General features: G+C 41.5%; 1 long non-coding RNA gene across 10 annotated transcripts; it reads right to left on the reverse strand.

Moving 5' to 3' along the window:
* Positions 1-569: 569 nt before the first annotated feature.
* Positions 570-23,365, reverse strand: LOC123180615 (uncharacterized). 10 transcript variants are annotated; one of them, XR_006491156.1, is made up of 9 exons: positions 23,090-23,365; positions 22,168-22,312; positions 20,626-20,852; positions 20,092-20,222; positions 18,954-19,057; positions 18,774-18,873; positions 11,883-13,440; positions 11,601-11,809; positions 11,295-11,508 (listed from the first exon to the last, which is right to left on the reverse strand). It is a non-coding gene; the product is annotated as an uncharacterized lncRNA (long non-coding RNA). The 10 variants fall into 10 exon arrangements; XR_006491153.1 differs by lacking the exon at positions 20,092-20,222 and adding an exon at positions 570-641 and having other exon boundaries at positions 7,838-11,508; positions 11,883-18,873; XR_006491155.1 differs by lacking the exon at positions 20,092-20,222.
* Positions 23,366-24,120: the final 755 nt, after the last annotated feature.

Raw genomic sequence — 24,120 nt, forward strand, 5'->3', positions numbered from 1 at the left:
GTTCGCTACTTTGATAATTTGATATATGGGTGGATCGGTGCTTAGGTGCTGTTATTACTTGAACAAAACTTCTACTTATGATTAACCCTCCCGCAAGCATCCGCAACTACGAGAAAAGTATTAAGAATAAATTCTAACCATAGCATTAAACTTTTGGATCCAATCGGTCCCTTACGGAATAGCGCATAAACTTGGGTTTAAGCTTCTGTCACTCTAGCAACCCAACATATAATTGCTACTCCACAATGCATTCCCTTAGGCCCAATTATGGTGAATGTCATGTAGTCGACGTTCACATGACACCACTAAGGAAATCACAACATACATACTATCAAAATATCGAACACATATCAAGTTCACATGATTACTTGCAACATGATTTCTCCCGTGACCTCCAGAACAAAAGTAACTACTCACAAATGATAATCATGCGCATGATCAGAGGAGTATTAAATAGCATAATGGGTTGTGCCCACTTGGTGGTCCCCCTCTGTTAGTTATTTGCTCCAATATTCATCATATATTTGATAGAAAATCTCCGTGAAGTTTCAGCTTGTTTGGAGTTGTGCAGAATAGGTGGCCTAACGTAGCTTTTCCAGGTCCAGATTTCCAGCTGCCAGAATTCTCCCTCTTGTGTATACCTTGCATATATGAGAGAAAAGGCATTAGAATTACTCCAAAAGCATTATTATGGATAAAAACATCATAAATAATAGTAGGAAAAGATGATGCAAAATGGACGTATCATGCATCATCCTTCCTCTTTGGGGAAATACCGACGTAGTCTAGCAGACATCAAAAGGAATTTCTGGCGCCGTTGCCGGGGAGGATCATGTCAAGATAGTCCCCCGTCAAGTCGCCAATTTCTGGCGCCGTTGCCGGGGAGACATCATCAACATCTACCAGGTTCCTAATCACAAATCTCATCTCCTCGCAATTTACATTATTTTCCATTTGCCTCTCGTTTTCCTCTCCCCCACTTCACAAAAATTTATGGTCATCCACCCTTGAAGAGTGGTCTATTTTTGTTGAATCTCGATTGTGGTGATATAATGTTCATAATATTGATGCCAAAAGATGCAAAGTTGATAATGATAGTGCAACATATTTGTGGCACTACCGTTTAGGTCATATTGGTGTAAAGCGCATGAAGAAACTCCATGCAGATGTGCTTTTGGAATCACTTGATTATGAATCATTTGATACTTGTGAACCATGCCTCACGGGGAAGATGACTAAAACGCCGTTCTCCAGAACAATGGAGCGAGCTAATGACTTATTGAAAATAATACATATCGATGTATGCGGTCCGATGAGTGTTGAAGCTCGCGACGGGTACCGTTATTTTCTGACCTTCACAGATGATTTGAGCAGATATGGGTATATCTACTTGATGAAACACAAGTCTGAAACATTTGAAAAGTTCAAAGAATTTCAGAGTGAAGTGAAGAATCATCGTAACAAGAAAATAAAGTTTCTACGATCTGATCGCGGACGCGAATATTTGAGTTACGAGTTTGGTCTTCATTTAAAACAATGTGGAATAGTTTCACAACTCACGCCACCTGAAACACCACAGCGTAATGGTGTGTCCGAACATCATAACCGTACTTTATAAGATATGGTGCAATCTATGATGTCTCTTACCGATTTACCACTATCGTTTTGGGGTTATGCATTAGAGACAGTTGCATTCACGTTAAATAGGGCACCGTCTAAATCCATTGAGACGACACCATATGAACTATGGTTTGGCAAAAAAAAACCTAAGCTATCGTTTCTTAAAGTTTGGGGTTGCGACACTTATGTCAAAAGGCTTCAGCCTGATAAGCTTGAACCCAAATCGGAGAAGTGCGTCTTCATAGGATACCCTAAAGAAACAATTGGGTACACCTTCTACCACAGATCCGAAGGCAAGTTGTTTGTTGCCAAGAATGGAAACTTTCTAGAGAAGGAGTTTCTCTCAAAAAAAGTGAGTGGGAGGAAAGTAGAACTTGATGAGGTACTTGTACCTTCTCTCGAATTGGAAAGTAGCTCATCACAGAAAACCGTTCCCGTGATGCCTACACCAACTAGAGAGGAAGCTAATGATAATGATCATGAAACTTCAGATCAAGTAACTACCAAACCTCATAGGTCAACCAGAGCACGTTCCGCACCAGAGTGGTACAGTAATCCCGTTCTGGAAATCATGTTACTAGATCATGACGAACCTACGAACTATGAAGCAGCAATGATGAGCCCAGATTCCGATAAATGGCTTGAGGCCATGAAATCTGAGATAGGATCCATGTATGAGAACAAAGTCTGGACTTTTGTTGACTTACCTGATGATCGGCGAGCCATAGAGAATAAATGGATCTTCAAGAAGAAGACTCACGCTAATGGTAATGTTACTGTCTACAAAACTCGACTTGTCGCAAAAGGTTTTCGATAAGTTCAAGGAGTTGACTACGATGAGACTTTCTCACCCGTAGCGATGCTTAAGTCTGTCCGAATCATGTTAGAAATTGCCGCATTTTATAATTATGAAATCTGGCAAATGGACGTCAAAACTGCATTCCTTAATGAATTTCTTAAAGAAGAGTTGTATATGATGCAACCAGAAGGTTTTGTCGATCCTAAAGGTACTAACAAAGTGTGCAAGTTCCAGCGATCCATCTATGTACTGGTGCAAGCATCTCGAAGTTGGAATATACACTTTGATGAGGTGATCAAAGCATACGGTTTTATACAGACTTTTGGAGAAGCCTGTATTTACAAGAAAGTGAGTGGGAGCTCTGTAGCATTTCTAATATTATATGTGGATGACATATTGTTGATTAGAAATGATGTAGAATTTCTGGATAGCATAAAAGGATACTTGAATAAAAGTTTTTCAATGAAAGACATCGGTGAAGGTGCTTATATATTGGGCATCAAGATCTATAGAGATAGATCAAGACGCTTAATAGGACTTTCACAAAGCACATACCTTGATAAAGTTTTGAAGAAGTTCAAAATGGATCAGTCAAAGAAAGGGTTCTTGCCTGTGTTACAAGGTGTGAAGTTGACTCAGACTCAATGCCCGACCACTGCAGAAGATAGAGAGAAAATGAAAGTCATTCCCTATGCCTCAGCCATAGGTTCTATCAGGTATGCTATTTTGTGTACCAGGCCTGATGTGTGCCTTGCTATAAGTTTAGCAGGGATGTACCAAAGTAATCTAGAAGTGGATCACTGGACAGCGGTCAAGAACATCCTGAAGTACCTGAAAAGGACTAAAAATATGTTTCTCGTTTATGGAGGTGACAAAGAGCTCGTCGTAAATGGTTACGTCGATGCTAGTTTTGACATTGATCTGGATGACTCTAAGTCACAAACCGGATACGTATTTATATTTAATGGTGGAGCTGTCAGTTGGTGTAGTTCCAAGCAGAGCGTCGTGGCGGGATCTACGTTTGAAGCTGAGTACATAGTTGCTTCAGAAGTAGCAAATGAAGGAGTCTGGATAAAGGAGTTCATATCTGATCTAGGTGTAATACCTAGTGCATCAGATCTAATAAAAATCTTTTGTGACAATACTGGAGCAATTGCCTTGGCGAAGGAATTCAGATTTCACAAAAGAACCAAACACACCAAAAGACGCTTCAACTCCATCTGTGATCAAGTCAAGGAGGGAGGCATAGAGATTTGCAAAATACATATGGATCTGAATGTGGCAGACCCGTTGACTAAGCCTCTTCCATGACCAAAACATGATCAGCACCAAAGACTCCATGGGTGTTAGAATCATTACAATGTAATCTAGATTATTGACTCTAGTGCAAGTGGGAGATTGAAGGAAATATGCCCTAGAGGCAATAATAAAAGTTGTTATTTTATATTTCCTTATTCATGATAAATGTTTATTATTCAAACTAGAATTGTATTAACCGGAAACTTGATACATGTGTGGATACATAGACAAAACACCGTGTCTTTGGTAAGCCTCTACTAGACTAACTCGTTAATCAAAGATGGTTAAGTTTCCTAACCATAGACATGTGTTGTCATTTGATGAACGGGATCACATCATTAGAAGAATGATGTGATGCACATGACCCACATTCGTTAGCTTAGCATATTGATCGTTCAGTTTTATTGTTATTGCTTTCTTCATGTCAAATACATATTCCTTCGACTATGAGATTATGCAACTCCCGAATTCCGGAGGAATACCTTGTGTGCTATCAAATATCACAACATAACTGGGTGATTATAAAGATGCTCTACAGGTATCTCCGAAGGTGTTTGTTGGGTTGGCATAGATCAAGATAAGGATTTGTCACTCCGAGTATCGGAGAGGTATCTCTGGGCCCTTTCGGTAATGCACATCATAAGAAGCCTTGCAAGCAAAGTAACTAATGAGTTAGTTGCAGGATGATGTATTACGGAACGAGGAAAGAGACTTGCCGGTAACGAGATTGAACTAGGTATGTAGATACCGACGATCGAATCTCGGGCAAGTAACATACCGATGACAAAGGGAATAACGTATGTTGTCATAACGGTTTGATCGATAAAGATCTTCGTGGAATATGTAGGAATAAATATGAGCATCCAGGTTCCGCTATTGGTTATTGACCGGAGAAGTGTCTCGGTCATGTCTACATAGTTCTCGAATGTTGTTCGATGACGATTTAGTACTATATGAGTTATGTGATTTGGTGACCGAATGTTATTCGGAGTCCCGGATGAGATCACGGACATGATGAGGAGTCTCAAAATGGTCGAGAGGTAAAGACTGATATATAGGATGATAGTATTCGGACAACGGAAGTGTTCCGAAATGTATCGGGTATTTATCGCAGTACTGGGGGGGTTATCGGAACCCTGGGGGGGAGATATGGGCCATAAGAGGGGAGCACACCAGCCCACAAGGGGTGGCGCGCCCCCCTAGGCATGTGGCCGAATTGGAGGAGGAGGAGAAGGGGTTCTCCCCCCCCCTTCCTTCCCCCTTCCCTTTTCTCTTGGTAAAAAAAAGGAAGGGAGGAGGCCGAATTGGAGGAGGCCCCCAAGTAGGATTCCTCCTACTTGGGGCGCCCCCTTGCTGCTCCCCTCCTCCTCCCACCTATATATACGTAGGGAGGGGGCGCCTAGAAGACACACCAACAATTGTTAGCCATGTGCGGCGCCCCTCCACTGTTTACGCCTCCGGTCATATCTTCGCAGTGCTTAGTCGAAGCCCTATGCGGATCACTTCACCATCACCGTCACCACGCCGTCGTGCTGACGGAAATCATCTTCTTACTCAACACCTTTGTTGGATCAAGAGGACGAGGGACATCATCGAGCTGAACGTGTGCAGAACTCTGAGGTGTCGTACGTTCGGTGCTTGATCGGTCGGATCTAGAAGAAGTTCGACTACATCAATCGCGTTGTCAAACGCTTCTGCTTTCGGTCTACGAGGGTACGTAGACACACTCTTCCCCTCTCGTTGCTATGCATCTCCTAGATAGATCTTGCGTGAGCGTAGAATTTTTTTTGAAATCGCATGCTACGTTTCCTCGTGTTTCTTGGAAAACAGTGACTCAACCAAAGAAATGTGGGGATTTGGGTTTTAGGGACCTCAAGCTTTTCACCTAGCCCTTCTTGCGCGACAATCATGGCGGTTGTGGACCACGCCTGAGTCATTTTATGCAAGGATCTTAAAGGCTGAATACTACCCATTGTGAGACATTTTGACTGCTGGTCTCGGGTCCCATCGCTCCCAAGTCTAGAGGTCGATATTGGAAGGCAGGGGCATGCTCTCACATGGACTCATAAAGAGAATTGGGAACCAATCATCGACATGGATTTGGACCAGGAATTTGATCCCAAGAGATACTACTATGAGGCATGTGGCATGCTTGGTGAGTGATTCCCCAATACATGTTTGTGATCCCATAGACAACACGTTAGTGTCGTGGCGAGAAGATAAAATAAAATACTAGTTTCTTGCTTCTGATGCTGCAGCAATCAGAGGCATTCCTTTAATCACGACACCAATGGCAGACTTTTGGGCATCACAATTTGAAAGAAAGGGGTACTTCTTAGTTAGATCGGCCTACCGCATGCTAGTTAACATAAGAAATAGGAGAGAAGATTGGCTTGATGAGAGAGGAGCTTCTTCAAATGCTTCAGCCGAGGAGAAGGGTTGGACATCATTATGGAACAATCAATTACCAGGAAAGATGAGAACTTTCTTGTGGAGGTTAGCAAAAACTTTGTTGCCATTCGAGGATGTCGTCGTCGTAGAAAGATGAGGCACACGAATAGCTGCCAAAAATGTGGAAGCAATGACTCGTGGAGACACTCCCTTATTGAGTGCACAATGTCAAGATGTGTGTGGGCGTTGGGCGACGAAGAACTCATCGAGCATGTGGTGGAGACCCATGAAACTAATGCTAAAAACTGGCTTTTTCAAAGCAAGACTCTCTATCTCACGGTGAATTTGTCAAGATGACATTCACGCTATGGGCTATATGGACAGCGCGGAGAAAAGCAAGGCGATATTCCAAAGCCCAATGTCTACTCATCTTCTTATCGAGAGATTTATCTCTCAGTTAGAAAGTGTAAAGAGATTGTTTCATGCTTATGATTATTGAGATCAGATATTTCTTGATATCATTAATTATTGTCGTATTTTCCAACATCAAATGCATTTTACCTTTACCCCCTTCCCAATAAAATGCATTTTACTTATCAAGACTTGAGCGCTGAAGATATTGTGGAAAAGGACAGATTATTGGGCAGTAAAAAGGTCTCCCATACCCAGTCTGTGATAGTTTAGCTCACCGTGCTACATGTGCTAATTTGGGCATCTTCATACTATTTGTTCCCATACCGTTCATTAGTTATTGTTGTCTTTTTGAACATCAAATGCACTTTACCTTCACCCCCGGAAAATTCATTTTACTTATCAGGACTTGAGCATTGAAGATTATTGGGCAGTGAAAAGGTTTGTTCTATATCGGTCTATTATATTTTAGCGCAGTGTGCTCTATTTTGATCATTTTCATACTCTTGGTTGGAGGATAAAAGTGACCGCCATAAATAATTTGTTCACCAAGACAAGAGATATAAAAAATTAAAAGCCATGTGCTAATGTTAATGTCATTAGTTATTGTTGTCTTTCTGAACATCAAATGCATTTTACCTTCACCCTTAGAAAATGCATTTGACGTAAAAATTCATTTTACTTGTCAAGACTTGAACATTGAAGATTATTGGGCATTGAAAAAGGTTTGTTCTGTATCGGGTATGTTATATTTTAGCTCAGCATGCTACATGTTCCTATTTTAGGCATTTTCATACTCCTGGTTGGAGGACAAAAGTGACCGCCATAAATAAATAAATTATTTCTCATATATATATCATGAAAAAAGGAAAGACTATTAGACATTAAAGAGGTGTGTTGCGTATCTGGTCTATGGTATTTTATTCACCGTGCTACATATTATGTTTTGAGCATCTTCATACTCTTGGTTCACATGTTGGAGGATAAAACAGACCGTCATAAATAAATTGTTTATGTCTGGTCAGGGTTTTCTGATTATGGGTCATTTAAGGATTAGTTGGAAGAAACAAGACGGATATCGATGCGGTTGTTTCATGTTTACGATTGTAGGGATGAGATATTGCTTAATATCATTAATTATTGTTGTCTTCCTGAACATTAAATGCATTGTACCTTCTTTGGGCATTTTCATACTCCTGGTTGGAGATAAAAGTGGCCGCTATAAATAAATAAATAAATTGTTTCTTGTATATATATCACGAAAAAATAGTAGAAGTTAAAAAAGAAGGCTGTGACATGGATAAAATATATATGTACCTATTTCGGGCCTTTTAACACTCTTGGTTGGAGGATAAAAATGACCGCCATAAATAAATAAACTGTTTCTCATGGTGTGTGTATATATATCTGGAAAAAATTAGTAGGAGTTAAAAAAAGGTTGTGAAAGAGATCAAAACTAACTAAATAAATTGTTTCTCATATATATATTAGAGAAAAATTAGTAGGGAGTAGAAACAAGGTTGTGACAGAGATCAAAACTACATGTCCCTATTTTGGGCATTTTCATACTCCTGGTTGGAGGATAAAAGTGACAGCTATAAATAAATAAATAACTTGTATATATATCAGGAAAAAATAGTAGGAGTTAAAAAACTATGGCATATATAAAAAATACATGTTCCTATTTTTGGGCATTTTAACACTCCTGGTTGGAGGATAAAAATGACCGCCATAAATAAATAAACTGTTTCTCATGGTATATACGTATATATCTGGAAAAAATTAGTAGGAGTTAAAAAAAAGGCTGCAAAAGAGATCAAAACTAAATAATAAATTGTTTCTTGTATATATATCAGGAAAAAATTAGTAGGGGGTAAAAAAAGATTGTGACAGTGATCAAAACTACATGTCCCTATTTTGGGCATTTTCATACTCCTAGTTGGAGGATAAAAGTGACTGCTATAAATAAATAAATAAATAAATTGTTTCTCGTATGTATATCAGGAAAAATAGTAGGAGTTAAAAAAAAGGCTGCGACATAGATAAAAAAATACATGTTCCTATTTTTGGGCATTTTAACACTCCTGGTTGGAGGATAAAAGTGACCGCCATAAATAAATAAATTTTTTCTCATGGTATATATATATCGGGAACAAATTAGTAGGAGTTAAGAAAAAGGCTGTGAAAGAGATCAAAACTAAAAAAATAAATTGTTTCTCATATGTATATTAGGAAAAAAATAGTAGGGAGTAAAAAAAGGTTGTGACAGAGATCAAAACTACATGTCCCTATTTTGGGTAATTTCATACTCCTGGTTAGTGGATAAAAGGGACCGCTATCTTTCCCTAATCCCTAATCCCTAATCCCTATCCCTAATCCCTAATTTATATATACTCCGGCTCTCTCACCGTCGTCGTGCTTTTTGCGGAAAAGCCCGTGCTATTTCGTGCAATTAACCCGCACTCCCGATTTAAGATATTCGTACAGTAAAAAAACGAATCGCTCGTTCATAGGACCCGGACGGACGCAACACCCCCGTCGCCCCCAACCCACCGCATCCGCCGCCTGATAGAAATAGAAAACAGATATGGTGATCTCCGCCGGCCGGCCTCCAGATCCCCGGCGACTGCGAGGTGGTCGACTCGCGACCACTCCCGGCGGCCCTTCTCTTCGCCGCCGTCCGCGCCTCCCTCGCCCAGGACCTCCTTCGCCGCGCCAGCCCTCCCCCTCCCCTCCTCCCACCTCGCAGCTCCGGCGTCTGCCAGATCGTGGGATGTGCCTGCTGGAGGTGCCAGGGAAGTGAAGACGAGGAGCAGGTACAGGCTTGGCTGCGCTTGCCATGGATGGAGGAAGAGCAGCGCCGAGGCCGTGGCCATGGTGATTCGAAAGCTGCAGGAGGGGACGTAGGGCTCGCCGGAGCAGAGGTTGTGGCGGTAGCGTCGTTCGAGGAGAGCGGAGTGGAGCTTGTACTACTCGAACATGGCAGCACCCACGAGAGGTCAGCCGAGGCGATGGGGTTCTCAACCACGGAGGAGGAGGTCGCCGTGGCTGGGAGTACAGGCAGGAGGCAAGTGAAGGCCACGGCGGTGCAAGGTGGAGAGGAATGGCGCGGGACTGCGCGTTTGAGGCCAGAACGGGGCGGCGCTGTGTGAGGTCAGCCATGGAGGTTCCCGAGGCCGGCAGGGGTGCAGCCGCGGCGGTGGTGTTGCCACGGGCGCCACTCCAACGAGCAGGAGCAGCGCAGTTGCTGCTGTCTGCTCGACCGCCGACTGACGCGGTCAGATTCAGCTGCTTACGAGCCATCTGGCCAGCACCTCCCCTACACCTCCATCTTCATTTGTCTCGGCTTTGACCAAAGCGCTGGCGGAAATCGACGCCACAGGAATAAAGAGGAGCAGGAACACACGCTTGGCTTGGCGCCATGGATGGGGAAGAATCGGCGCCGAGGACGAGGCCGACGGCAAGAACGGCCGAGGCCAGGCCGTCGAGGCCGAGCACCACCCAGCAGCTGCTCCCTCCAGCCCCGCCACACTACGTCGCCCAACGGCCAGTACCAGCCATGCGGCCAGCACCAGCACCTCACCTACCCTTCCTGCCTTCCTCCATTTGTCTCAGTTTTGACGAACAAGGACTACAGCACTAGCTGCCTCGAAGAGATGAGGTTGGAAGTGGATGTGGTCAGCTACCGTGTATCCATGTGAAGAGATAAGCTCTGGATGGATCCAGAGGATAGATCACCCACCGAAGTCAGTACTTTAGTACTCGGTCCGTTTAAAAATGAGTGAATCTATATTGTAAAATACGTTTATATACATACCTATCTAATTCGTATTGAAATCTTTAAAAAAAAACTTATATGTAGAAACGGAGGGAGTAGTATTTTATAGTACTCCCTCCGTCTGAAAAAGCTTGTCCCATATTTGTTCCTCAAATGGATGGATCTAGCACTAATTTGGTGCTAGATACATCCATTTTAGGGATAAGCTTTTTCGGACGGAGGGAGTAGTAGTTAAATAAAAACGTAGCAAAGTAGTTTTAGAAACACTGATGGGATGAATAAAATGCATACGAAAAGGATGTACTGTTTACCAACTCATGCCCCATATACAACTATAAAAGGTCTAAAATGGAAAAGGCAATATCTATACAAGTGTATCTACTACTCATGCTAATATATTTTGCACATATAAATAATTGCATATATGATCTCCTACCTACTAATTTGCTTACGAAATATGACACCATCATCCTATTGAGGACAAGTACAAGATATGTGTAGTACGCGACATGCCGCCACACCTTCATTGATGATCCAATTGTTGCTTGTCATCTACTAGTGGTTGGGGTGCGCCCCAGGCGCACCTCCTGAAGCGTTCCTGTGCGCACTTGTCTTGTTTGAGTGCCCCGACTCGTCACGTGCGTCCATTTTACATACCAGCACATGTCTTAGTCGGACAGAGTTCATTACTCGTTGAACATGCCTTTCCACGCCTCCTCGCACAGCCCTCTGCGCTACTATGCCTGTTACTTGTGAAGATGAACATTGCCTTGAGTTAGAGGCAAGATCAATGTCAGAAAATCCATATGTCAGTAGGTGAGATTGTTCGGACGACGAACAAATATCAGGCCCTCTGGGCACCAATACAGTTAGTATACAACAGAGAATCAGATTCACTATAGGAAGTAGTATATGTGATTAGAGTCACACAGAGCATAATTCAGTTAGACAATCCAAATCCAAAAGGAAATGAAGCTAACAAAGAGAAGCTATATGTGACACAAGAGCATTGGAAGGCTTGAAATTCAGTACGTGGGATATCACACACAAAAGTATTACCAAGGCTCCATCTAGAGTTCACTACATGAGATATATATATATGGGCATGAGTTAGGTTTGACGTTTGTTAGCCCCATCTAGATGAAACATTTTAGCATAGAATATATTCACCATCTCCAGCATGTCCAATGTGCTCACAAAGTACACGAACCTTCAAGCACAAACAAACAAAGCAAACACCTATCAAAATTCAATTTCCTCGACACCACCAAACTCAAACACTACAGAATAGTGTCAGCAAACCTCTCAAAAGTGTGCCCCTGCTCAACCACGCGGGGTGTTCCTCCAGCTGCAACCATGTCAGCTGAGAATCCGCTTGCTCCTTCGCCGCGTGATCGTGCGTCACGAACAGCTCCATGGACCGCGGCATCATCGTCTCCATTCTCCATTTGCCCACTGCCTGACACCAGCATCTGATATCTGACTCGTAATATTTAATATTTTCCGTTTTTCTGAAACATATGTCAATTACATGAATTATCATTTCCATATATGAGAAAAAGAAAAATATACACCAATATGCACCTTGATTGCATATAATATTTGGACTGCACTGATGTGCAGTGAATGCAAAGGACACACTCCAGTTGTCTACAAACAGAAAAGAGCAAATGTCTGATTAATACACATAAGTATGGAGATATAAGCAACAAACATGGCCACATGTAAACAAGCATGGGGGAGAATATCCATCAATTCTGAACCACCTTTTCATTCCTTCCTATTTGAAAAATAGGAGCACATTGGCGAATCTCAGGTCATGCAAATGCATTTCATGCTTACTCCAGAATTCAACAAATTACTATAGAAATATTTTATTGTCGATTATCAACTAAAGCTGCAGCAAAATTATGGTTCATATGCAATGCATAATGTATCGTTCATCTTAAGCCATGAATAAATATCAGTTGAAAGTGGCATCAGTAGAAGTAGGATATTAGTAAAAGTAGGGATCTCAACATATCAGTGTTTATCCTAGTCATGGATTTATCATATTCCTAGGAAAGCAAAAGATATTATGCGTGCAATGTGAAGAGGCTAAGAAACTTACCATGATTGATATACCTCAAAATGTTTGATATTAAAATAAGCGAATAATCATGATGACAACTCTTTGATCAACCTGCCAGCGAATGGTTACAATATTCTCCCAACTTCTAATTAACAATTAAATGGTCTTTTCCATCTTTGCAAGGGAGGTTTATTTAATTATCATCATTTGAGAAGCACTGAAGATAGTTGCCAATAGTGGCACTTGTCAGAAGAACAAAAATTGATTAACCAAAAATAATGTATAGAAATGGCAACATGGAATCAGGAGCAAATGTGATGAGCCCCTCCTAAGGGCAGTGAGATACTGAAAATCATTACCTTGGACAACTTGAGAGTAAGATCCAATGAAAGAAAAGAAGGTGTGAGACGGAGTGCAAAATACGTAGTCATTACAAAAAGGAAGGAAGATTCTAGTGAGACGGAGTGCAAAATAACTGATAAAAAGGAAGCAAGATTCTAGAAAGCATGTTACTTGTAAGGCAAAACTTACCTGTGTAACTAACACGCGCGAATTCGAAATATGTAACTCCTATACCTACATAGCAGGATAAGCGCATAACTAATACAAAAGACAACGTTATAATTGCCCTACAGTTTTCAGTGGGAAAAATGATAAACTTAAAGGATGGCAAAATATGTTTACATGTAATTGTGAATAATTATGAGTACACTTAGCAACACCATAAGAAACAAATAAGAACAAGAACAATGGGTGAATAAATTACCTATCTAGCCAGAACCACTCCTGGACATCCATCAAATGTGGTGAGGTGAACAACACGAAAGCCACAGGATCACATGATTGATTCCCATGGGCATGTTAAACACTACACAAGTGACCCAATAATACATCGTTGGGAAGCCAATGACTTGATTAATCACAACATGCACCATTCTGCGATTTTCGTCTATCATGAATTAAAGCTCTGTAATTGGTTACATTGCATCTCAGTGCCGAATAGCACTAAATTGAAGTGGCTGCTTAAATTTCAGCACCAAATTGGAAAGCCCCAATCATTTATGTATCACACTGGAAATGAAAGGAATCAAATGTGAAACTCAAATGGTAAAAGACATATGATACACATAACCAGACCACACATATTTAAATACGTGAATCTTAAGTACGTCATGATAAACTTACTGGATCAATTAGGAGTAGATCAGTGGGATATAATCTATATTCGGTGTGTACCTTAGCCTTGTGGCGAGGAGCTCCCGGTGCCGTCCATGGTGACGGCCGGTGATGGCAGAAAGTAGCGGTGGCGGTGCTTCCCATCAGCACTGCACTAACCCTAGATCGGTAGGGGATTAGGTGGGGTGTACGGTGTTGCGACGAACCTCGTAATTCGAGCCGCCTACCCCACCTCTTTATATATATAGTGCAGGTGACTGGGGGCCGTCAACCATAGTGGGTTGAGCGCCCCCGATCAGGGCGCGGATCTAAGGGCCCGGTGGGCCGTTGGGCCCACACGGTGGAGATCATCCTAACATTCTCCCCCTTGATCTCAACTTTTACTTTTGACCTTATACTTTTACTTTACTCGTTTCATAAAAGATCAGTACATAGAACATGTTTCATCGTCACAGCTCAATTGCCGATAGAATCAGACAGCCACAACGTACCTCTCAGTTTTGAAACAAATTCTTTAACCTTGGGCCCTTTTATTGTCCGGAAATTTTAGACTATACCATAAAACCCATGTCGATTGTGTGTTCTCCAAACACACTGGGCGGTAAGCCTTTAATAAGCAGATCTGCAAAAACTTGTTTGTTGCTTTTATGCTCCAAGCATTTCAACATAATTCCGGACTTTTCTCCTTAACAACGTACAACTTTGTGTCAATGTGTTTGGCACCACACTTGACTCGTTGTCATAGGAGTGAATTACTTAAATGGTTATCGCTGCTGTCAACCATTATCAACTCCGGGTACAGGTTTCCATAACGATTTTGCCTGTCCCTCAGCCTCATATCATGCTATACTTTATATTTGCATCACATTGATGATAAATGATTCATTCTATAGAGTTCTTCCACACAAAAACTCCTAATGTGAAGGTCAACGACAATTGTGGATTTCGCTGTACATTTCACAAGTTTTTATCTTTGTACTCACAACCTTTTGAGAGCACTTGTTTCTTTCAGCATGAGGCTGATATCTTTGACTCCATTACATCAATTTAAATATGTACTGGACATTGCCAAAACAACCCGGATATGTGAACTATGTCACGGTAATGTTACACTTTTGCATTCATAAAGCTTCCAACAGCTGAAGCATATGGTACCATATTCATTTGGTCTATTTCACATTGACTCTTGGAACACTAAAGTTCCCAAAATCATTACCCTTTACTATAAGAACAGGCGTAGGTTTTCTCACATGCATATTTTAGAGACTTTTCAAAGTATGCTCATGCGACACTCCTAATACCCCCCCCCCCTCCTTTTTTTTTCTTGGTGAATCTCAATAATTATAACGAGAGTCACTCTACTGAGAACATTCTTTTGAACTTTGAGAACAAGAACTTCTTTTCTCCTGCTGCAGTAGATTGACATCACCATTAGCAAGTAGGACGTCATGCACATGCACAGGATTAGGAAATAAATTTCCCGTTCTATAACTTTGCATGAATACAATTGTCTTCTCATTTTCTTTAACCCAAAAAACATCTGATTCTTCTAACTTTAAATGCCACTGTCTAGAGACTTGCTCTAGTCCACAAAAGACTTCTTGAAGAAGTATCCCTTGTGTTCTTTACTTTCATCTGATGTAACTCAGATCATGATGTCGATCATGATGTGCCACTAACAGGCAAATTGATCCTATAGTCTTTCATCTCCAAGAAGCAATAGGTATTACAGGACCTGTATCACAAGATCCATGTTTACTCATTCCTCCTTTATGGAGCTAACAACAGGTGTTGTATAAGTCATACAACATGCTCCCCCAGATACAATCTATTCGAGTCTTAGGTATTTTCATACCATGCTCCCCCAGATTACTCCATCTTTACTAAAAATGGCGTATCTTTAAACTTTATTATTTGGGTTTATTCTGTTAAAACTTTCTTCTTTATGGCACTTTAAGCACCGTCTTAGTATTCCTTAGTCTGCTTTCGGAACTGTAAAAGATCCAGGAATACATCTATTTCTTTTCTTTAGGGATATTATTATGATCGTCGTACTCCCCCAGATGATCACATTCTTCATTAATGGATATCTCATATTTCTTTCTCCCCCTCGAAATGTGGCAAGGACTTTTCTGCCACAATTTCGAAAAACCATTCACAACTCTTGTGAATTGAGGAAACTTTGAGTATCTACTTCATGTATCTGATTACTTCATATGTAATGAATTTATCTGTTAACGGTATGGGAGCTTTTTCCTTATTCCTCATTCCATTTCGGAAACTCAAAATAGTTCTTTATCATTAGTACTTTTGCAAGTCACACTTGCATATCATTCTTATCTTTAGGTTCGTTTGTAACTTTTATTCTCTTTGGATTTATTGAGTGCTTAATGACCGTTACACATAAGGCGTACGGTCGATACTAGGAAAGCATAATAGCTACTCCATACTTTTCTCCCAGAGTGGGACACATTAAACGCACATGAGTCATCATATCTTTCTCCTGTCACACAGGATAAGTCTTAGCCAAAATTTCTCCTGACGTATAGGATTTTTGACATAATACTATGTCAACTTTACCCAGTAACGCAGGTATTTTCCCAGACTTTCCCCGCCATGCGGGTTTTATCATAATCCTCTTTTCCCGCTATGCGGGTAATTCCCTGTAAGGAACATAAATGCCAGAATTGGCTCTTTTGACTGCATATGCAATCATGAAATTCAGAAATAAATCCGAACGCTCTTTGACACACATGCTTAATCCGACGTTGGTCAAATTAAACACGCATGTTGCTTGTTTCATCTCAAATCATGTTGACTGAAAAATCTTCTTCATATAGGATACATGAAAGACATTCGTCAACCAAGACTCTCAATGATCTATTTGTTTTCTTTTCTTGGATTAATATCCAAGAATTCTTTTCTTTTGAAGCCATTCTTTAGAGAGAACATACTCCCTCACGTTATGACCTTTCTTGGTCATCTTTCGGGTAACAAGTACCCAGCCATTCGCTTTCACGAACGAAAGCATGGAAAACTTTTAGTCTGAGAAAACTTAGCCAATAATCAACAATAATGAGCATAAAAAATAACCCTACGTTGGTCTGGTTAAAAAATATGCACATTAAACTTTTTAAAACTTCCTTTTTATACTCTAAATCACCGTTGTGGTAGAATTAGAATAAAACTCATTCTTCTACATTAATTCCATATCACCGTTGGACGAAAATGGAAATAATGCATATAACTCATAAACAATGTGATGATAGTATTTCTATTAAACAACTTTGCTAAGAAATAATCATCATCATCAACTTTATTGCAGCGGAAATAAGAAATATACGTTCCTCTAGTTCAAGAGCATTTCTTCATCTTTAACTCTTCTCTAAAAAATGATCACTTTGATACAAAATTTATCAGAGATTTAAGCTTTGAACATAAGACTCATAGAATTATAGTACTGTTATCATCAACGTTAGTAAGAAAATAACAATACCATATTTTAACTTTAAAACAAATATCTTTCTATTGTCATAGCGGAAACTATCTGCATCTTATTTCACCCACAAGGGAAAAACAATGCTAAAAACAGTTCTTCCAATTAAGTTTTCCCGTTGGTTCCAATTTAATTGGAGGATAAAACTTTTACCATGCAGCGAAAACTTTACAATATTCTATTCAGAAATAATTCTGTACTCTTTTACTCTCTAAGCAATTTTAACCTGTTGGTTCAAAAATGCATTCGAGAAGCAACATTTTAATCTTTTACTTTAATTCTATTCACTTCTAAAAGAACAATTTTTATTTTGCAGCGGAAAACATGAATACAAAATTCATGGACTTTATTCTTTTCAGAAACAAATTCTTTTACTAAAAAAATAATTCATAAACTTTATTATTCTCTTTATAAGATTCATGAACATTTCTTTTTCTGAAAATTTTCTATTTTCATTTTTATTTTATTTTCAGAAACTTTTCTATTTTTCTGTTTACTTTTTTATTGTCTAAACAAAATTTTCGTTGAAAAATTTGCATAGAAAAACTATTTGAAATCTGCCCAGAAAACTGGACAAATAACAAAAAACAAAATAGAAAACGCAGCTGGCCCAGCGCGCTCGGCCCGCAGCGGAAAAAGCCGGCCCACGGCCTGCCCTGCGCGCCGTGCCTCGCGAAATGCCTCGACCCGGCCTGGGCCGCCCGCGGCCGTGTCCTCGGCCCAGCGACAGCGCGCGCGGCGGCTGCTGCCCGCTTGCACTTTCGGCCCGAAAAGCCCGTTGGCAGCTAGGGTTTTGATCCAGGCCGTTGAACGCGATCGGACGACTCAGCATCATTTTCGCTGGATCAAAACTATCCCACCGCACCAGCTCGGGTCAAACTCTCATCCTCTTGTCTCTCGCTCGACATGCTTGGTGTCACGGTGGTGAACGGGGTTGCTGGATAGGTACACGGCGGAGATGTTGTCGCAGTAGACCAGCGTTGCAGTGGTGACCGCGCAGCGGAGCTCGCCGAGGAGTTGTCGAAGCCAGACACACTCGGCCACGGCGTTGGCCACGCTACGGTACTCTGCCTCCACACTGGAGCGGGAGGCCGTGGGCTGGCGCTTCGACGACAGCATGCCATATTTTCAGAGGCATCTGGAGGTTATGGAACGGATAACATGTCGACGCGGGAGAGCGGGAGAGACACGAAGCAGGCGTGGGTGGGGATGAGCTGGTGCACGCAATCGGTGGCGAAGACAAGGCTGCTGCTGCGCACATCTGGTGCCCGCAGGACTCCCTCCGCTCCAGGCGAGGTGGGTGCACAGGACCAAGGACCGGACGCAGCACCCACGCGAAGATGCCAGGAAGCGACGCCGGGGGATGACTAGCTCCAGCAGCACCGCACGCGGGCTGTGCCTGGGGTGCTAAGCAGGGTACCCAGCAGACTGCCGGATCCCGTCGTCTTCCCGGACGCTGCGGAAGGAGAAGATGCACCGCAGGCCACCACCGATGCTGCACTACCATGCCCTGAGCCACCACCTACTCGCCCCGCACAGCTATAAGCCGCTCCGCACAACCCATCATCGTAATACATACAGGGTTGGAAAAGAAAATACTTTGATCTTTTATTAGGCAAAGTAAATCTTGTTTCTTCAGCATCGCTACATTTTATTTTGGAATGCTTAATATGAAACTGCAGCACAAACAGCATTGTTGTTGAAAATCGTTCTTGGATGATGGTAAACATACCTTTACACGGTAAGCACATGAAGCCTTTCAGTACATGGCCGGTTCGTTGTTGTAGTTCATTTCAAACGGCTGAAAGAGCAGCTCATTCTTGTCCTTTGACCTTCAGAGAACAGTAGAAAGTTAGGGACTGTAGATAACAGAAGAATTCAATAGGATACTGCAAACAAATATTTAGATTACGTAGATGATGAAAGAAGACTTCAGCATATCGTAAGCTTCGTTTTCGCCCTTTCGGGACTTCACTAGCATCCAAAAGCATGTCTTGTACTGGATCCTGTTGTGGCCTGTGAATTGTACAAGTAGTCAACTCATTTTCTTATGGTTTGTTGTTCTAACTAGCTACAACAGTAATAAGCCCTTGCATCAGGATACTATTAGAAAATGAAGGAACAAGGGCATTAATAAGTATTCATCACAGTAAAACACTAAGCAAGAACTAAATTTAATGCATACATACTGGTGTAGGTGAACAGATAAATTCAGATGTTACATATTGTACTACCGTCGACAAGAAACTGTAAATGGCATTGGAGCATACATTCCATAAATAGGAAACTAGGGGTCCTCACTGATCAATTTGGCAGGCGCTGATACGAACAACAGTTAAGTTACAACATGGAAGCCTATGGATGTTATCGTACTTCTTATAATATACTCATATCTATATTTTTCTTCTCCCAAACACACAGTTAGACCGATGTTGTATACAGTACTGGTTGTATATATCAAAAGTTGAATGGAGTTGGACTGGAAGCATTGCTAAAACTATAGTGATTCAACTAACCTTCTCGAAGAATGTTTTGACGTTTTTCCCAAAACTCAGGTCCTATGTTATCAAAAATTGACACTGTAATTGCCAACCGGGTTCTTTCTATGGGATTCCCATAGTCGTCGATTTTCACTGTTCGGTATTCGAAAGAGCACCTTACAGGGTTAATTGATCTTAACTAAGAGTTGAGGAAAACATGTCCCACAAAATAACATCATTCAACAATCAGACCCACAAAAGAAATACATTATGTAATCTGCACAACTGATTAGAAGAATTATATCATTCGACCAATATCAGACAAGGGAATGGCGTGAAATGCCAAATAAGGAGTTCCGATTATCCCTCAAAACTAATGTATAGCAAGACTGTTTACATTTAACTATCTGGATATCAGATGCTAATTCAGAAATGCTAGGTTGATCTCTGCACCAAGTTATGATTAGAAACTATGATGGTCATTTGTATAAATCGTGCAAACGATATCTTGCGACAGAAACATGGAAAATATCTCAGTGAGAATGAGTAGGAACATTAATGATGATTTACTTTTGTATGGTTGACACCTTTACGTTATCTCGATAAACGCTGGATCCTTTTCAGAACATAGCTGGTTCATCATCATGGATGATTTGGAACTGTTGTGAAAGCAACTCGTTTTTGTCCTTAGGAAATGTTCCCTAGAATAGATGGTTCACAAAAAAGAATTTATTCAAATGATACAAAAGACAACTCAAACTCAAACTAGATTACCTTCAATGCTTGTTGTGCCTTTTTTTCAGAAGCATGTATTATAATTATTATTTATATGGCCTGAAACACACGTCTCAAATTGAATATGTTCATTACTTACTCAATCAACTAAAAAAGACCAAGTAACGGAGCAACCGGACATACAAATCTATCGAATGACGATACATACACCATACTGGTGTTCATTTAATGTTGCTGAAGTTTCTACGACTTTGGGAAAATAACATACACAACAAGATGTTATTGTAGAGGACATCAACACGAACAATTGCATACAAGAATCTTATTACTTATACTAGGAAACTGTCGACTGTAGTTCAAGAAGCTTACAGTCCAGTTGCCTCCATGCCAAATAATCATGAATCGTCTTCATATTTGGATAGCAGACAACTCGCCCATCAAAATATGGAGCCTCTCTCAACTCTTTATTTGGGAAAGAAATCTTTCCACTTCATCACATACACAGATGTGAAGTAAGAAACACACAAAGAGAGAATTTTGCTGCAATTATTGGTAGAGAAATCTGTGATAGAATTATGTCCCCTCTGAAAACAAAACTGCAAAGCAAACAGAAATATGAGAACCTGATATTATTATCTGAGAACAAAGCCCGTGCAATTCAAAAGTAACTCTATACACAACAGTATTTGCATAAAAAAATTAACGTAAAATTTGCATACATTTTATAATCTAACTTTCATGAGAAGATGTTATACTGGTTATACCTGTACTCATCGCTAAGAGCATCTCTAGCAGATCCTTTATATCGCGGTACCGCAAAAGCATTATAAGGGGAACCTTAAACCTGTTTTGCGGTACCGTGCAGGCTACATTGGAACAGATCACACAAAAATTTACCGTAAAACCGAATATTCCCCGTGGTCTTCTTCTTCTTCCTTTCACCCGCATCTCCCTGAATCCTTGCCGTCGCACACCGCACAGTCTGCCTCCGCACACGACGAATCAGGCGTCGCCGCGCACCTCGCAGGCCGCCTCGCCCGCGTCCGGCTGCGCGGCGGAGCATCGACCGGAGCCGCGACTGCTCGTGCAGCGCCACCACCTTGTCGGCGACGCCTACGTACCTCCCGTCGATGAACAGCCGCGACGGCAGCAGCATGTCACCGTCCCTCCCAAGGAGCACGCGCGGAGCTCGCGTCGGCCCACCGAAATCAACTAGAATCGCTCCAAATCGGGCCTGTCCACTGGAAATTTGGCCGGAATCGAGACTGGCACGATGGATCTTGGTCGAAATGGAGACTATTCTGGCAGTTGGACCTGAAACTTCCCTCCTGCCAACCGTCTTTTTTAAAGGTGAACAGTAGAATTTGCCCCGAATCCTGAACATCCGAGGGATTGGAGGCTTATTCTAAGGTTTCCCTCAAAAAACTATACGGGTCAGCCGATTTTGAGGGGTCTGGTCGGGTCGGTTTTTCTGCTCAATCCCGTAAAAAGCGGTTATTTTACAGTTTTGGCTCTTTTAAGGGGTCTGCTAGAGATGCTCTGACACCATAAGAAAACACTATGTCAGGAAATTCTCGAGAATAGAACTAGCACAAGCATTAATCAATCTTAAAGCACTCATCATTTGGTTTCTCAAAGGCGTGTATCTTCGAGAATCTAACAAAAAGAGGAGTGAAATTAGTGGACACTGGACAAAACAACAAAGATAAGCTATTTATAATCTGAAGCAACAGTAATTCCCAAGTATGCATATAGTAACCTTCATTGCATGTTTCCCACATGCTTATACTTAAACAATCAAGAAAAATACGTTGGTACATGGACTAGATTAAGAACTTAACATGGTCAAATGGTCAATGCAGTTGCTTAACCACTTTTTTTTTCATTTTTGAAGGAAGAGATGAACAGTACCGGTGGAAATGACAGCCATCGAAGCGCACAATGATCCAGTTGGAGGCTGGGAGGTGACGGTCGAACTCGAATTCCCTCTTCACATACTCGTATTCGCTATTGGTCATCAATACACGCCACAAAACACCTGTTCTTGGAGCTACACCTACATAAAATTGTAGCAAAGAGACAGTTAAGAAAATTTGGGTGAAATCTTCATTGCAAGTTTGCAACTAGCATTTGTGGATTTAGCACATTTTCCATCGTAAATGTCTAAATGAACTAATTTCTCTGGTGACATTGTAATGTTTTTGTTTTCCATTATAACAAGAAGCGACATGGTTGACCATGACCAAATAACCATGTTTCCCTTCCCCTCAAGATTTTACAGAATTTTTTTGTTTTTCTTCACGAAGGCAAACTTCATCAAACACCTGTTGCTCGCGAATCATTTCCGCTGTAGACATCAGGTAACAAAAGGTGAACGTATATTTTGTTTCTAAACCTACATAACTTAGGATGTTGGTGGAAAAGGTGGTCCCGTTCCTATACAAACTGGAACCGGGGAGGTTCCTCCCTGATTTGTCGGTTGTTTTTGCTTATTTGAGAGAGTCGAACCAGTAACAAATTGCAACCAAACTATTGGTCAACTGATATGTCCCTCGGTGCGCATCATACAGTGCGGTATAAGAAATTAGAGTAGGAAACCATACAGGAAAGCAGAATTTTACACTAGCTAGCTCGTAATCAACAACAATAGGAGTTCACACAATTTGACATGTCAATTTTGACCAAACTAGACATCTCAGGGTTCTGATTGAAGGAGCCGTCCGCAGGCAGAATATCAATTTGCTTCATTCTAGTGTTAACTAAAGCAGAATAGCAACAACATAGCAGAAGTGGTGCCCGCCGAACTGTAGACAAACTTAGGTTTTTTACTAACCTGCGACCTGGCCGGGGCAATGGAGGCCGGCTGCCGGTCAAGGGCGCTCCGAACCTGGAAGCGGCGGCGGTGCTGGCGCCTATCTGAGAGCGTGTTTTCCGGTCAGTGCCGTGCGCCGGCGATGACGGAGGGAACACTGGAGGCGATGGCGGATGGAGCACTGGAGCTGGAGGCGATGGAGGAAGGGGAGAGCGACATTTTTTTTAGGGAAGAAAGCGACGTTTCAGGATGCGGCGCGAGGTGCCAGAGCGGAGAGCCTCGTGACTAGGCTGGGCCTGGGCCTCGTTGTACGTTTCAGGCTGATCTATGACGTTCGATTGTAATCCCAGAAAAAAAATACTACATTCGATTGTGGGAGGGGCCACGTGTTATTTAATGATGATAGCCTATTTTTTTTAAGACAAATAGTGCATGGACGATGAAAGTGTCAAACCTATTAGACTTTTATTGTCAAACTTCGGGAGAAAAAATCAACACCAATAATTCTTCCGTCTTTTTTTAGCAAGGGAACATGTCAGACACGAAATTAAGGGAGTGCTTAATGTTCATACAAGACTCTGAATGAGAAGTACTTAGGCATGACATCTAACATTGGTGCTTCCAAGATGGGTGCCTTAAAATACTTAAAGGACAGATTGTGAGCGAAGATGAAAGGATGGATTGAGAGAACAATTTCAGCAGCACACAAAGAAACTTTAATTAAATAGGTGGCGCAGGCGATTACGGTCTATTCTATGTATTGTTTCAAGCTACCCCGAGGACCCTATGAGCATCTCAATAAGCTAATTTGTCAGTTCTTTTGGGGCAGCAAGGAGGGCCATCGAAAACCACATTGGATTTCTTGGAAAACAATGACTCAACCAAACTAATATGGAGATTTGGATTTTAGAGACCACAAGCTTTTTAACCTAGCCCTTCTTGCGCCACAATCATGGCGGTTGTTGACTATGCCTGAGTCATTTTGTTCAAGGATCTTAAAGGCCGAATTCTACCCATTGTAAGACATTTTGGCTGCTGGTCTCGGCTCCCAT

Source organism: Triticum aestivum, chromosome 1D (assembly GCF_018294505.1).
Source record: "Triticum aestivum cultivar Chinese Spring chromosome 1D, IWGSC CS RefSeq v2.1, whole genome shotgun sequence".
In the NCBI taxonomy this organism is placed as follows: Eukaryota; Viridiplantae; Streptophyta; class Magnoliopsida; order Poales; family Poaceae; genus Triticum; species Triticum aestivum.